The sequence below is a fragment of the Dendropsophus ebraccatus genome, chromosome 1 (genome assembly GCF_027789765.1).
Source record: "Dendropsophus ebraccatus isolate aDenEbr1 chromosome 1, aDenEbr1.pat, whole genome shotgun sequence".
Classification (NCBI taxonomy): domain Eukaryota; kingdom Metazoa; phylum Chordata; class Amphibia; order Anura; family Hylidae; genus Dendropsophus; species Dendropsophus ebraccatus.
The window spans coordinates 197,204,558-197,219,049 of record NC_091454.1 but is presented as its reverse complement, the minus strand read 5'-3'; positions in this window follow the sequence as shown (position 1 = coordinate 197,219,049).

Sequence of the window (14,492 nt, the reverse complement as noted above, 5' to 3'; positions counted from 1 at the left end):
ACAGAGCAGCACAATAGGCTTGGTGAGTCTTCAAAAATGCAACATTTTGTTCACTTTCTAGCAGTCCTCCTCTGAGGTTGGGGCACCATGTGATCCATTACAAACCAACCAGAAGTCATGTTGTGACTGAAGTAGCTGCCAGCTTAGCACAAACATCTCTCTTCCCATCAGAGAAGGGATGCTCTCTAAATATTTTCCCTCTTAACATTACGCAGGTTTCTGAGGAATGAAACAACACTCTGCAGGGCAGCCAGAGTTTAAAAGGGTTTCCTGGGAACATATTAAACTTTCCTTACTGCCTTCTTGTGCAGTACATTTATAAACAAGTCCATACTTACCTCCCCTAGCGCCCCTGCTGCTTTGGCTGTATGATGCTCTATCCCAGCTGCATACCTGTTCTCGTGATGTGTCTCTCAGCCAGTCACAGAGCTAAACAGAGGTGTGTGATATGATCGGAGGTTGGCAGATTGAGAATGCTGTCACAGCTGGAGCAGTGGGGGAGCAAGGGGAGGTAAGTATGGGCATGTTTATAGTTTTGCTACATGGGGAAGCAGTAGGGAAAGTTTTATATTTCTCCCCCCAAAAAAGAGATTAAAGTGTACATGTCATTTCATCAAAGTCCTGACATGTCACAGTAATATGTCAGAAGTTTGATAAGTACTGGAAGGCTTGATATTTTTAAATAGAAGTAAATTATAAATCTATAGAACTTTCTGACAGCAGTTGATTTGAAAGAAAAAAAAATATCACTGGAGTTCCCCTTTAAACAGACTCCTCTACCATTACCTGTTTTCAGCCACACACTGACTCACTTCCTACTACCATCCGCATTATAATCACTACTTTTTTGTCTGTTATAAGAGATGGGGCTAATCTGACTAAAATCAAAACAAAATACACTACTAAACTGTCCAGGGACATAGCAGAGATCTAAGGCTATCCTGCCCACGTAGTTTGTTACACAGTGCGATTATCTGCCGATTGAGGCAGATATCAATTCGTGTAATAAAGACAACGATCAGCTGAGGAGCCAATCATCGGCTGATAGTTGTCTTTTTAAACTTTTAAAAATCATCGTCCTCCAACTGCGCATCGCTACATGTAACAGTGATGCGCAACAGATGACAGTGTAAAGAAAATAATAAAGATTATACTTACCTGCCCAGGCTTTCCCGATTCCTTGCTGCCTTTTCCCCACTCACAGGCGACAGGCCGCTCAGCCACTTACTGGTGCTGTCCAGCCTTTGCCCATGACTGAGGGGCCTGTCTCTTCAGAGATAGCCTCAGTGGCAGCTGCAGTAAGCAGTTAAAGGCAGCAGGACACCAGGGAGCCTGGAGAGGTAAGTATAAAACATTATATACTATATAAAGCAAGGACTGCACAGACATCACTAACCATGTATGTGCCCTCTTTTCACATGATTTTTGAGCTATGTAATAGGCTCTATAAGCGAGTGCCCATCTAACAGATGGCCGCTCGCTCACATCAATCATCGGAGCCATGTAATACCACCCAAATAGTCGATCTAACTTGCTACAAGTAAGATTTTGCCCTTCAGAGTCTGTATGGAGGAGACAATGGAAAACAGAAATTACCAGCATTATCATGGATGAGACGGGTGTTAGCTCTATAGCACACTTCTCATTTTTGTAAACACAATAAAAACCTTTCATTATAATCTAATCTCACCAGCTGATTTATCCTTTGGGGCTTTTTCTCTATCTTTACCTGACCTTTGTCTTTATTCTGTTGTCCAGACAGTTTATCTTAGACTTTATTATGTACTTTCCACAGAGAATGGAATGAAATATATAGGTGTTATTAGATACCTTTAAATGGCTTTAAATTCATTATAAATATCATGTTATTGTGATGGTTTTACTATACAGTGAGGAAGCATCTGTCCCCGGCCTGTGCATAGGTCCCATCTTCTGAAGACAAAAGGCGTAGACATAAGGCCCTATTCACTCGTCACTAGTTCTGTCCGTAATTGCGGACGGAACATAAGACCAATGTCATTTAACTGCCCCTCTTCACACATCCGTATGAGTGTAGGGGGCCGAGATCTGTGCCAAAAAAAAAAGAACGCACATGTTGTGTGGACCGGGATTTGTGGCATGGATTGCTATGTTAATGAAGTGCCAATGCAGTGCTCAGTGTCGCAGGTGGCCTAAAGGTGTTTAACTGTGATTTTTAAAGGCAAAGCCAAGAACACATTTCAAGACAAACACAGACTTAAAGGTGAAGTCAGGCGAAAATTTTTATTTAAGTATTGTATTGCCCCCCAAAAGTTATACAAATCCCCAATATACACTTATTACGGGAATGCTTATAAAGTGCTTTTTTCCCTGCGCTTACTACTGCATTAAGGCTTCACTTTCTGGATAACATGGTGATGTCACTTCTTGGATAACATGGTGATGTCACTTCCTGGATAACATGGTGATGTCACTTCCTGGATAACATGGTGATGTCACTTCCTGGATAAAATTGTGATGTCACTTCCTAGATAAAATGGTGATGTCACGACCCGACTCGCAGAGCTGTGCGGGCTGTGGCTGCTGGAGAGGATGATGGCAGGGGGATTCTCAGTGTCCCTCCAGTGCGCTGTGTCCCTCAGTGTCCACCTGCCATCATCCTCTCCAGCAGCCACTGCCCGCACAGCTCTGGGAGTCAGGAAGTGACATCACCATGTTATCCAGGAAGTGACATCACCATGTTATCCAGGAAGTGACATCACCACGTTATCCAGGAAGTGAAGCCTTGATGTAGTAGTAAGTGCAGGAAAAAAGCACTTTATAAGCATAAATTTATAAATGTATATTGGTAATTTGTAGAACTTTTGGGGAAAATACAATACTTTACTAAAAAATTTCACTGGACTTCTCCTTTAAGTTGGCCAAATCTAAGATGTGTAGGGCCTTTGTTATAAGGTGTATGGGGCTCTCCTGAACAACCACCGACAGATGATGTCGGGTGTGATGGAAAACCAAGGCCTGATCCCTTTGTTTTGGGAGAGATAAGCCATAGCGAGAGTGCTCTCACTGTGGTTTACCTCTCCCCATAGCTGTGCCAAGTGTTCCTGTGTATGAAAAAGACTGACAGTGAGCTTTGTTTTGAATAGAGCAGCGGGTCGGCAAGTGACCCATGGCTCTAATCATTCTATATTGGAGCAGCCAGAGAGAGAGGAATATAAGACTTAGCTCTTTACAGCAACTCCATAGAGAAAGAATAGAGCCGTAGGTCATGTGCCAACCCGCTGCTCTATTCAAAACAAAGGAGTCAATGGCCGATCTGGGGATTTCTGGGTAGAATGGAGGTCGGCCCCCTGTTTTCTTATACTTGTCCCTTCTCCTGTGGATAGGGGCCAGGTAAGTTTTAATTGGAAAACCCCTTTAACTTCACAGGTAGGATTACAGTGAGTGGTGACACCAGTATATAGACCACCACACTGTTCACAATAGATGCTGATTACAGCTCACATTCTCACCCTTTCTGCGCAGGTCACAGAGCATGCCTAGAAACCTCTCCCATAGCAGTGAATGAGGTCTGCTCCAGACTATTGTCTCCATAGGGGCTTGTTGTAATGCTTGTCTCAGGCAATATAACTGCCTGCATAACAATGTATCAGTGAAATTTAAAAAAAAATTACAGTAGAAACATGTTATCTGGTTCTTATCTATAATAAAAAAAATACAAAGATATGTAGGTGAATCCATATAAAGCCTGTACTACCACATCCATATCACTTCTATACACATGCACCCAAGGAAACCTAACAAGCCGTTCACTTCATGCAGGAATCTGATTGGGCTTAAAAAAAGAAAAAGAAAAAAATCTGTGCTTCTGCCACTTCTGGTCATGTTAACCTGAAAAGGCATGTGAAAGCTGGCCGCACACATTCTGACCCTGAGATTGTTTGCTGATCATTGTGGACATAATGTGCTCGGGTATTTCATGCTAGTAATATGCAATCAGTTGCTTTCCAGCTGTGGAACTACAAGTTGCAGCATGCCATTACACTAAGACCATGTTCACACATGGCAAAACAGTGGCCATTCTGTCACAGGGCCATGTCACAGAACGGCCTCTTTCTGAGATGTTCAACATTCCTTCTTTTTAATTGGAATACGAGCTCATTCAAGCAGTGTCGGACTGGAGTGCCTTGGGCCCACCAGGGGAAATCATTCTTGGGGCCCACCCTTCAGCCACCATACTTATCTATGGTAACATTAAAGGGGTAGTGCAGTGTACCGCACTACCCCTTTAACAAGGGTCCAGTTACACGGCGTGATATGGGGCAGTGTAGGGCTGCAAACGATTGCTAATCAGCAGGGCAGGAATATATAGAGATGTGCAGCCGACAGCAATGATTTTTACAGATGCACAAAAGATCATTTGCTTGTCAGCTGATCTCTGGCACTTTTACATGGGGCTTCCTGGGAGCGCTTATTACCAATAATTGGCCCGTATAATCGGGCTATAGGACAATTTTCTTTGCATGATAATGCTGTATACTTAGATACATAGGTCATACAGCCACCAATAACACCAGTATATAAAGAGCAAATAACCCCACACATATTACCGCCATACTATTACTGACCAAATACAGTATACCAAGACTGATATTACCAATAATACCAGTATATAGGAGGGAAATAGAATCACCATACATATTACCGCCATACTGTTACTGACCAGATCCTGTGTACTATGACCAATAATACCAGTACACAAGGGGGGAAATAATACCGCCACACCACAACCATCACCACCATATTGTTACTGACTAAATCCAGTTTACTAAATCCAATAAAACACAGTACCAGATAAGTAACAAATAATACCACCACGCCATACTGACTAACACCACCGCTGCTACTGAATAACACCACCACATACTGACTAACACCATCGCTGATACTGACTACCACCACCACATACTGACTAACATCACCACTGATACTGAATAATATTCACTGTGCACAGATCACTATCACCTCATTCTGTCATATAGAGGTGGACGCAGCTCTACACAGGCTTTATACACCATATACATTACAGTGCAGTTATATCAAGTGACTCACAGGGGACGTCTTCTCCGATTGTAGCTCTTCCCTTTTCATTTTCTTCTCCATCCATCCTGGGCCGTTATAAGAACTTCTCCAAACCACGAATCCACAGAATCTGCCAGATAGACATATTAGGCTCCTCACTCTGGCACCATCCTCATCTCTTTACAATATATATATCCCTTATAGTATGTGCCTGCTCTGTGTAGACACCTTATAGATTGCACCCCTCTGCCTCCCTTATAGATGTCTCTCGGTGTTGTCCATCCCTCATATAGCCCCCAGTGCTGTCCATCCCCTATATAGCCCCAATGCTGTCCATCCCCTATATAGCCCCCTTATGTTGTCCAGCCCCCCCCCCATATAGCCCCCTCATGTTGTCCAGATCCCCCCATATAGCCCCCTTATGTTGTCCAGATCCCCCCCATATAGCCACTTATGTTGTCCAGATCCCCCCCATATAGCCCCTTATGTTGTCCAGATCCCCCCCATATAGCCCCTTATGTTGTCCAGCCCAGCTCCCCTCCCTCCCCATATAGCCCCCTTATGTTATTCAGCTCCCCCTCCCCATATAGCCCCCTTATGTTGTTCAGCTCCCCCCTCCTCATATAGCCCCCTTATGTTGTTCTGCCCAGCTCCCCCTCCCCATATATCCCCCTTATGTTGTTCAGCCCAGCTCCCCCCCTCCCCATATAGCCCCCTTATGTTGTTAAGCCCAGCTCCCCCCCATCTCATATAGCACCCTTATGTTGTTCAGCCCAGCTCCCCCTCCCCATATAGCCCCCTTATGTTGTCCAGCCTCCCCCCTCCTCATATAGCCCCCTATGTTGTCAGCCTCTCCCCCTCCTCATATAGCCCCTATGTTGTCAGCCTCCCCCCTCCTCATATAGCCCCCTATGTTGTCAGCCTCCCCCCTCCTCATATAGCCCCCTATGTTGTCCAGCTCCCCCCTCCCCATATAGCCCTCTTATATTATAACTCACCTTACCACACGCTCCCCCGTCGCTGGTCTCTTCTTCTTCTCTCTTCACCGCCCGACGAGCAGCTCTGCTGTGGAGTCCCGGCCAGCGCGCACCACTGAACTCAGTGTGTGACACGGCGGCTGGGACTTCCGGTTCAGTAAGTCCCAGCCGCCGCGGCACACACTGAGGTCAGTGATACGCGCTGACCAGGACACAACAGAGCTGCTCCTCGGGAGGGACGGGGCGGGGGACACTCTTGTGATTGCAAGCAAAACGCTGCTTGCGGTCACAAGAGTAATTGACAGGGCGGGAAGCCTATGGCTTCACGCGCTGTCAATCAGAATACTACATTTAACTGGAAGCGATTGTTGCGATCGCTTCCAGTTAAAAAGGAACCCGGCGACGGAGTGGGCCCCCGAGGAGCACAGGGCCCCGAGTGGGCCCCCCAAGAGCACAGGGCCCTGGCTGGGCTTGAGTGGAGACCACATTTCTGCAGTGTCCAGCCCTGTGTCCCCTGACTGGGGGGCGGGGCCTACCGGGGAAATCCCCGGCTCCCCGGTGGCCCAGTCCGAGCCTGCATTCAAGTGTTCCCGCACCCTTATTAGCCATGGCAGACAAAGTAACGTATGGCCGGGAGCCATACTTTACATTGACTGCACAGTCTACATGTCAGTTTTCTGTGTGGCCGTATGGAATCCCAGCCGGAGTGTATACAGTGTGTATACACTCCAGCCGGAATGTGATCGGCTGATGTGATTGAATGGGTTATCCAGTGCTACAAAAACATGGCCGCTTTCTTTCAGAGACAACAAGACTCTTGTCTCCAGGTCAGGTGCGGTTTGCAATTAAGCTCCATTCACTTCAATGGAACTGAGCAGCAAAAACCCGCCCAAGCTGGAGACAAGAGTGGGGCTGTTTCTGGAGGTAAGTGGCCATGTTTTTGTAGAGCTGGATAACCCCTTTAAACAATGACCGTAGTTGCAAACCTGCAACAATGGCCATTGTTTAATCGAAAAATACATAGTGTGAACCTAGCCTTAGAGTTCTAGTATGAAACTGGTTCATACAGTACTGAATTTTATTTTCGGAGTATTCATATGTGAGTTTTCGATTCAGCAGGTGTCCTCAGGCTCTCTTGGCCATTGACTGCAGCACTTGAGGGATTGGAGATAGGTCAGGGCAGGCTTAGCACACAAAGTACATGTATGTATGTCGCTAAGGGGTTAAACAAGCTTCCTGGAAGACCAGTTATATACCTACTGCCATAAGACATGTTTCTGCTTATTTATCACATTCTCAGTTTGGTACCTGAGGGCAGTGAGGTCAGTGCTTCTGCTTTGGCTGGGGCCCAGTACCATTTTTACGTTACATATATATAGGTGTATTTTCTCTTCTTTTTACAGTGCGTGAGTGGTCATGAATGAGTTAAATAAGCCTGCATTGTATGAACGTGTACATGTAATATATTGTGAGGCCTCGGAGAAATGCAGGAACGCCTCTTCAGACCCTTGCATCAGCTAATCCACCAAATCTCCCACTGAGAAAATGGGCAGGAAAGTGGAAAAGCCTACTTAGGCCTTTACGCTCGGTGACTGAGTTCAAAGAGCTAAGAGTCACCCTTGATGTGTGTGGATGACATGATCCCACAGGCTTTCACCTACCCCTGTGACAGGCGCCATCACTCAGGGAAATGTGTGTCCCACTACAAACACCATTGTCTATGGAGGGAAAGTTTTATGGGAAACTCCTAGAAAGTATTGTCCCAGGGCAGGCCCGACAAATAGCTACACATTTACCTATTATTAGCCAAATGCACCCAGTACCAATAATCCATACTTATTCAGCTCTATACCCGTAATGGCCCTGTTGGATCCTGAAGCATTATGGGAGCTGGAAATAGAAACCCAACCAATCTCTATACTCTATACTTGTATACTCTATGGGGGAGATTTATCAGACATGGTGTAAAGTGAAACTGGCTCAGTTGCCCCTAGCAACCAATCAGATTCCACTTTTCTTTCCTCACAGACTCTTTGGAAAATGAAAGGTGGAATCTGATTGGTTTCTAGGGGCAACTGAGCCAGTTTCACTTTACACCATGTTTGATAAATCTCCCCCTATATCACCCTTGCACCTCTATACTTCTATACTCTGTATTTCTATACTCTATATACTTCTATACTCTGTACTTCTATACTCTATATACTTCTATACTCCTTTTTTTTCCACACAAAACCAAGGAAAAAACAGACTTTTTAAAGAGGTACTCCAGTGCAAATAAGACATCCTCCAAAAATAAGGCATATTGGAGGATTTACAAGATAGATTAAAATAAGACATCCCCTGAAAATACGACACAGCGCATATTTGGGAGCTAGAACTGATATAAGACACAGCCTTATATTCGGGAAAACGCGGCGAGACAAAATTTCTGTCCGTGACAGGAACTACCCAGAGTAGGAGAGGTTTTCTATGAGGATTCGCTACTGCTTTGGATAGTTCCCAAAATGGACAGAGGTGGCAGCAGAGAGCACTGTGTCAGACTGGAAAGAATACACCACTTCCTGCAGGACATACAGCAGCTGATAAGTACTGGAAGGCTTGACATTTTTAAATAGAAGTAAATTACAAGTTTTTAAACTTTCTGATACTAGTTCATTTGTAAACATTTTTTCATCCGCAGTACCCCTTTAAGAAATACAAACAGCACCATAAACACCACAAATTTTAAACCCCCCTAGACATGTATGAATAAAAAAAACAGACATCCACATATGTTTTCAGCAGATAAGGAGAAGCAAATACTCTCCTTTGCAGCAGGCCAGGTTGGGTTAAACTGAAGATTTGCCAAATTTTCCTAAGGATCAAAACACAGGGGTTAAAAGTAAGGTATATTTCTGATCACATATATATTAGAATGTCAGCCAATTCTAACTGATCACACATCTAATAACGCATTGGCCACCTTTACATCCTCCAGGAGGATGTTGTATATTTGCGTGATCCTTTTGTCCTTGGGGACATAAACCACCACCAGAAGAATTTAGGCTGCACTATATTTCTCACTTTCTCTTACTAAAAACACCTGCATGCTCAACAGAAGTGAGAGTGCATGTGCCTTAGATGGGAGGGGGTTAGCTGTGTATGTCTAGATTCATGATAATACAAGCAGGCAATGAAATCCATCAGTGCTCTATCCACAGGGCCTAGATTCACCCTACGAAATTCAAAGATGAAGGATTCCTGAGGCGGAAAGAAACCAACAGATCTGCTTCACAAGGATTAAAGCTATTGTAATTCAATGGAGCTAATCTGTGAGGAATGAGCAATAATGGACTCCATTCAATGGGATGTCTATGGATTCTGTCAGGATTTAGGTGGTGAATTCCGCCTGAAGTGAGACTATAATAAAGGACGATCTGCATCTCCCCCACATGTCTGCAGGAGGCACATCATGTATCTTATGGCAGCTTCAGCGACTGGACTGCCCCATCTTGCTGAGTCTCCAGACATGAGGCTACTAATACATGAGACGACTATTCTCAAGTAGGATTTGCATTTTAGGTTTGTATTTGGATTATAGTGATCCTGAAGAACTGCAAATCCCTCACATTGTAATCCACTACTTGTCCTTTAAGTCTTATTGTTTAGACAAAACTTTATTGTTCTAAACAGTTTTTTTTACACACAGGCCAATTATCGGTAATGAGCGTTCCTAGGAATATTCATTCACCTGATGTGCGGCTGACTAGCTGTGATTTTATTAACGTACAAAAGATGCGATCAGCTGATGAGCATGAGCATGTAAAAGGGCCTTATGGTACCTTCAATAATATGGCTGAACAAATATGTTGAAGGGAAGAGCTCTGACGTCGGCTTATCTCTCTGAGAACAAAAGGGCCAAGCAGATGAATGCCCATGTCCATTCCTACTCTCCTTTGTCATCATCTGTTGGAGAGTTGGTTGGCCACCATACACATTAGACCATAGGCCAGTCCCGCCAAAGTTGATGAGTTTGGCCGACTTTTGGAGACCTTATAATAGCTGTTAGCTGAACGCTTATTAGGTTACCAGCTATCTCCTCCAATACCTCCATGCAGAGAGCATTAAAGGGGTTATCCTGCGCTACAAAAACATGGCCACTTTTCCCCCTACTGTTGTCTCCAGTTTAGTTGTGGTTTGCAATTAAGCTCCATTTACTTCAATGGAACTGAGTTTCAAAACCCCACCTAATCTGGAGACAACAGTAGGGGGAAAGTGACCATGTTTTTGTAGCGCTGGATAACCCCTTTAAGGTCATCATCGGTATAGGGTGTATGGAGCTTGTCTGAGAAGGGAGTTGGGCATGATAGAAAATCACCACCCACTCCTTTGTTCTAGGAGAGAAAAGCTGCAGTCAGAGCTCTCTGGCTGTGGCTTCACCTTCCCCCTAGAGAACACAGAATCTCTTAGTTGTGCTGAACGTTCCTGTGTATGGAGAGGACAGGAGAGATAATTGAAGGCCGGATAGTTATTCAGCCCTCAGTTATTGAAGGTGTATGGCCATAGACGCTAAAATAAAGTTGCAAGAACTTTAGATCAGCCACGCATTGAATGTGTATGGTGACCTACTAACTTTCCCCTGCTGGTGGATAGCGGGGGAGAGAAGAGGGTTGTATCTCATTTGACATGATTTTTTGGTGTCAACCCCCAGCCCCCACTGCCCCCACTATGTAGACTCCTTGTCTGCACAGATTTTCCATTGTTCTCTATCGAGTAATGGCATCATGGCTCAAATTTTAGAACCATGAAGAGCACATGTAGAAACAATCTCCCCTCTTATCCTATGTATATAAGAAAGTTGATTGCATCCTCCAGACTATGAAATTGTAGGACACAGTCAGCAAACAATGTGATTGTAGAATTAGGATAAGGTAAGTATACATCACAATGTAATCAATCAACAACATATGTTTGGTATGTGTTTTTATTTGTTCTATGGGATCATAGGCTAAACTGATTTACGGATGTCTCTATTTATATAGAGTTGTTGTGACTGACAAGTCCAATAGTATGACACTTCTTGTTATCCACTATATACATGTGTGGCCAGTAAGATGCAAAGCTGACAGCATAATACCTTCTATGGATTCTATGGAAGAATAGATATAACTTTTATAAAAAGTAAAATTATTCTTTGCGACTAGCTTAAAGTTTCACTGTCGTATTTTTTAAAATTTTTTTTTTTTTTTTCAGAAATCAATAGTCCAGGCAATTTTAAGAAACTTTGTAATTGGATTTATTAGGCAAATATGCCATTATCTACATTCAAAAAGACTTTCCCCAGGTCCCCCCTCCCTCCTCTCTCCCATCCACTGCTCATTATTAGGAAATCTCGACTCTTTTACATCAGTCGGACCCTGTCTGTTCTATGGAGAGGGGAGGGGGGAGAAGGGAGATTAGTCGGCAGCAGAGAGCAGAGAACAAAGGATTACACAGCGGGACCTGTATGAAAGCTGGTATTCAGAGGTCAGAGAGGTCAGTGCTGACTGTCAGAGGAGATAGCCCGGTGATGTAGCTGTAAATTAAATCTTTATTGTCCTGTTTTGGTGCCTCATCTCCCTTAACCCCTCCCCATAAGAGAACCATGAAGACAGGGGGGAGATCTTCAAACTTTTTTATGATAAAAATGCATTTTTCGGCTAATAAACCCAATTACAAAGTTTTTTAAAAATCGCCTGTACTATTGATTTCTGCAAAAAAAAAAAAATTAAACGACAGTGACACTTTAAAGGAAACGCCACCAGACAAAACCCATTTATAAATATAGGGTACAGTCCGACCATATAGTGAATGCATGAAACCATGCCCACAGGCAGAGGTCAGTGCCCATACAACCATGTGGGCAATAATGGTGTTGGCATTGTCTGCCATGGTTTCATCTGGTTTTATAGAACCATGCCCATAGATACTTTGCACCCTTGAATGACGCATCAACTCCTCTCTGTCTGTCTATGTTACATTTTACTGCACACTCTAGGTGTGACCATAAGAGGGACCATGTAGTCACAGCTATTACTTTTTAAGGTCCTTTAAGGGTGGTTAAACACAGATTTTGCCGGGTTTTTTTTTTTTCTTTTCTTTTTTTGGCTTTAAGTGTGATTGACTTTTTTTTGCCTTTGGCATTTTTGGGACGAACCATTGACCTTTATGGTAGAAAAACACCACAGCTTGCAGAAAAAAAGGTGCCAAACCCTCAGCATGCTGCATTTTGGAAAAATTGCCACAAAGCCAAAAAAAAAAAAAAAAAGAGTAGATAAAAAAACACCACAAAATCCCCCCCCCCCTCTCCAAGTTTTTATGGCATTTCATAAAATTCCATTGACTTACCACTACCATTTTTGCTCAACTTTACACCAGGGTGGGTTTTTTTGGCGTTTTTGTTCAAATTTAAGCCTGTGTGAAACCAGCCTTACATTATTTCAGCCGTCCGCGGCCTCAAACGAGCAACGATCAGTGGTACTCCTGCTTATTTTCAGAAACCCCTCTTACAAATAAAGGAGAACCCCTTCAAGGGCCCTTTAAGATGCTCCAATGCGCAACCGCTTGTGTCCGCAAAGTACTGCCAATCAGCAAGATAGGAGTTTGTTTCCCGATTAATCGCGTAGTCGGCCACACAAAGGATCCCTGGCTCATTTTTGCTGCCATTAACATCCATTGTCATTAGCCGATGAGTCTGCGTTTTTCCACTCAGCGACTGGCACTTAAATGCAAGGTTTACACAGAGCGATAATTTGCCTAATCGATCGTTTAACGATTTTGAAGCAGCGATTTGGTTTTTATAACGATCATCATTGAGACGAAGCAAAAAATCGTTTAAAAAATTGTTATTGCGATCGTTTTAAGATCGCTTAAGCCTATCTCACACATAGGGTGAATTGGTGAAAGACTGTTTACACTAAGCGATCTGCAAATTTTTAGGGAACGACCAACGACGATTTGAGAACATGTTAAAAGATCAAAATGAACGATTTCTCGCTTGTCGTTTGATTGTTCGCTGTGTTTACACAAGCTGATTATCGCTCAAATGCGATCGTTGTTGCAAAATTCGAAGGATAATCGTTCTGTGTAATTGAGTGAATGAGTGTTTCTAGGAATGCTCATTGCTGATAATCAGCCCATGTAAAAGGGCCATTAGGCTAGGGCGATTCCTGGTTCATGCAACCAAGAACCACTGAGGTGCACTGCGTGTCACATGACTCCATAACTCATACAAGTGAATGGGGACACATTGCAATCCATAGGTAATCCGTTGCCAAAAACTCCCCTATCCATGTCATTTTTAGGTCCATAATGCTGTGCTTATTAATTTTTTTATATAACGTCATAGGGGAGAGATTACATCATTATTGCTCACTGAAAAGCTTATTGGGGAATTTATCAATGGTTTTTATTTAGGTTTTAGAGTAAAATTGTTGCACATTTGCCAGTGTTTTGTTAAAAAATTTAGAGCATTGCAAAATTACAACTCCCGTCATGTCATTGTGGAAGTTCTAGTTTTGCAACAGCTGGAGAGGCACAGGTTGGGGAACACCGCTGTAGAGTCTATATCTAATAGATGTTTAAAGAGGTTATCCAGCGCTAGAAAAACATGGCCACTTTCCCCCTACTGTTGTCTCCAGTTTGGGTGGGGTTTTGAAACCCAGTTCCATTGAAGTAAATGGAGCTTAATTGCAAACCGCATCTGAACTGGAGACAACAGTAGGGGGAAAAGTGGCCATGTTTTTGTAGCGCTGGATAACCCCTTTAAAGGGGTTATCCAGTGCTACAAAAACATGGCCTCTTTTCCCCCTCTCTTGTCTCTAGATTGGGTGGGGTTTGGAATTCAGTTCCATTGAAGTAAATGGAGCTTTATAGCAAACCATACCTGAACTGGAGACAAGAGAGGGGGAAAAGTAGCCATGTTTTTGTAGCACTGGATAACCCCTTTAAGGTCCCCGTACACCTTTTGATGGCCATACACACTGGTCGAAGCGGGTTTGTGCATCAGTATAAAGTGTATGGGGCTCTACGAATTGTCCACCAACACATGATGTCGGTGGAGATAGGGTTGGGTGTAATGGAAAATGACTGCCTTACCCCTGTGTTCATGGAGTAATACTGTGCGCCACAGTCAGATCTCTCTGGTTGCAGCTTAACTCTTCTCTCTCCATAGAGAACAGAGTACATGAGGAGCACTGGTGCTGGACAGGAAACATAACTGATGGCTGATAACTGATTGTTCGTCCGTCAGTTATCGAGAGTGTATGACCACCTTTATAATAATAATAACAATAATAATATTTATAAATGTATAAATATATTTATAAACCTTTCCTATATGAAAAGAGATAGCTGCCAGTGACTTATTAGCCCCGCCTACTGGACTCCTAGAGGAAGAATGAGCTGAGAGATTCAAAATCGTTCTATTGAATC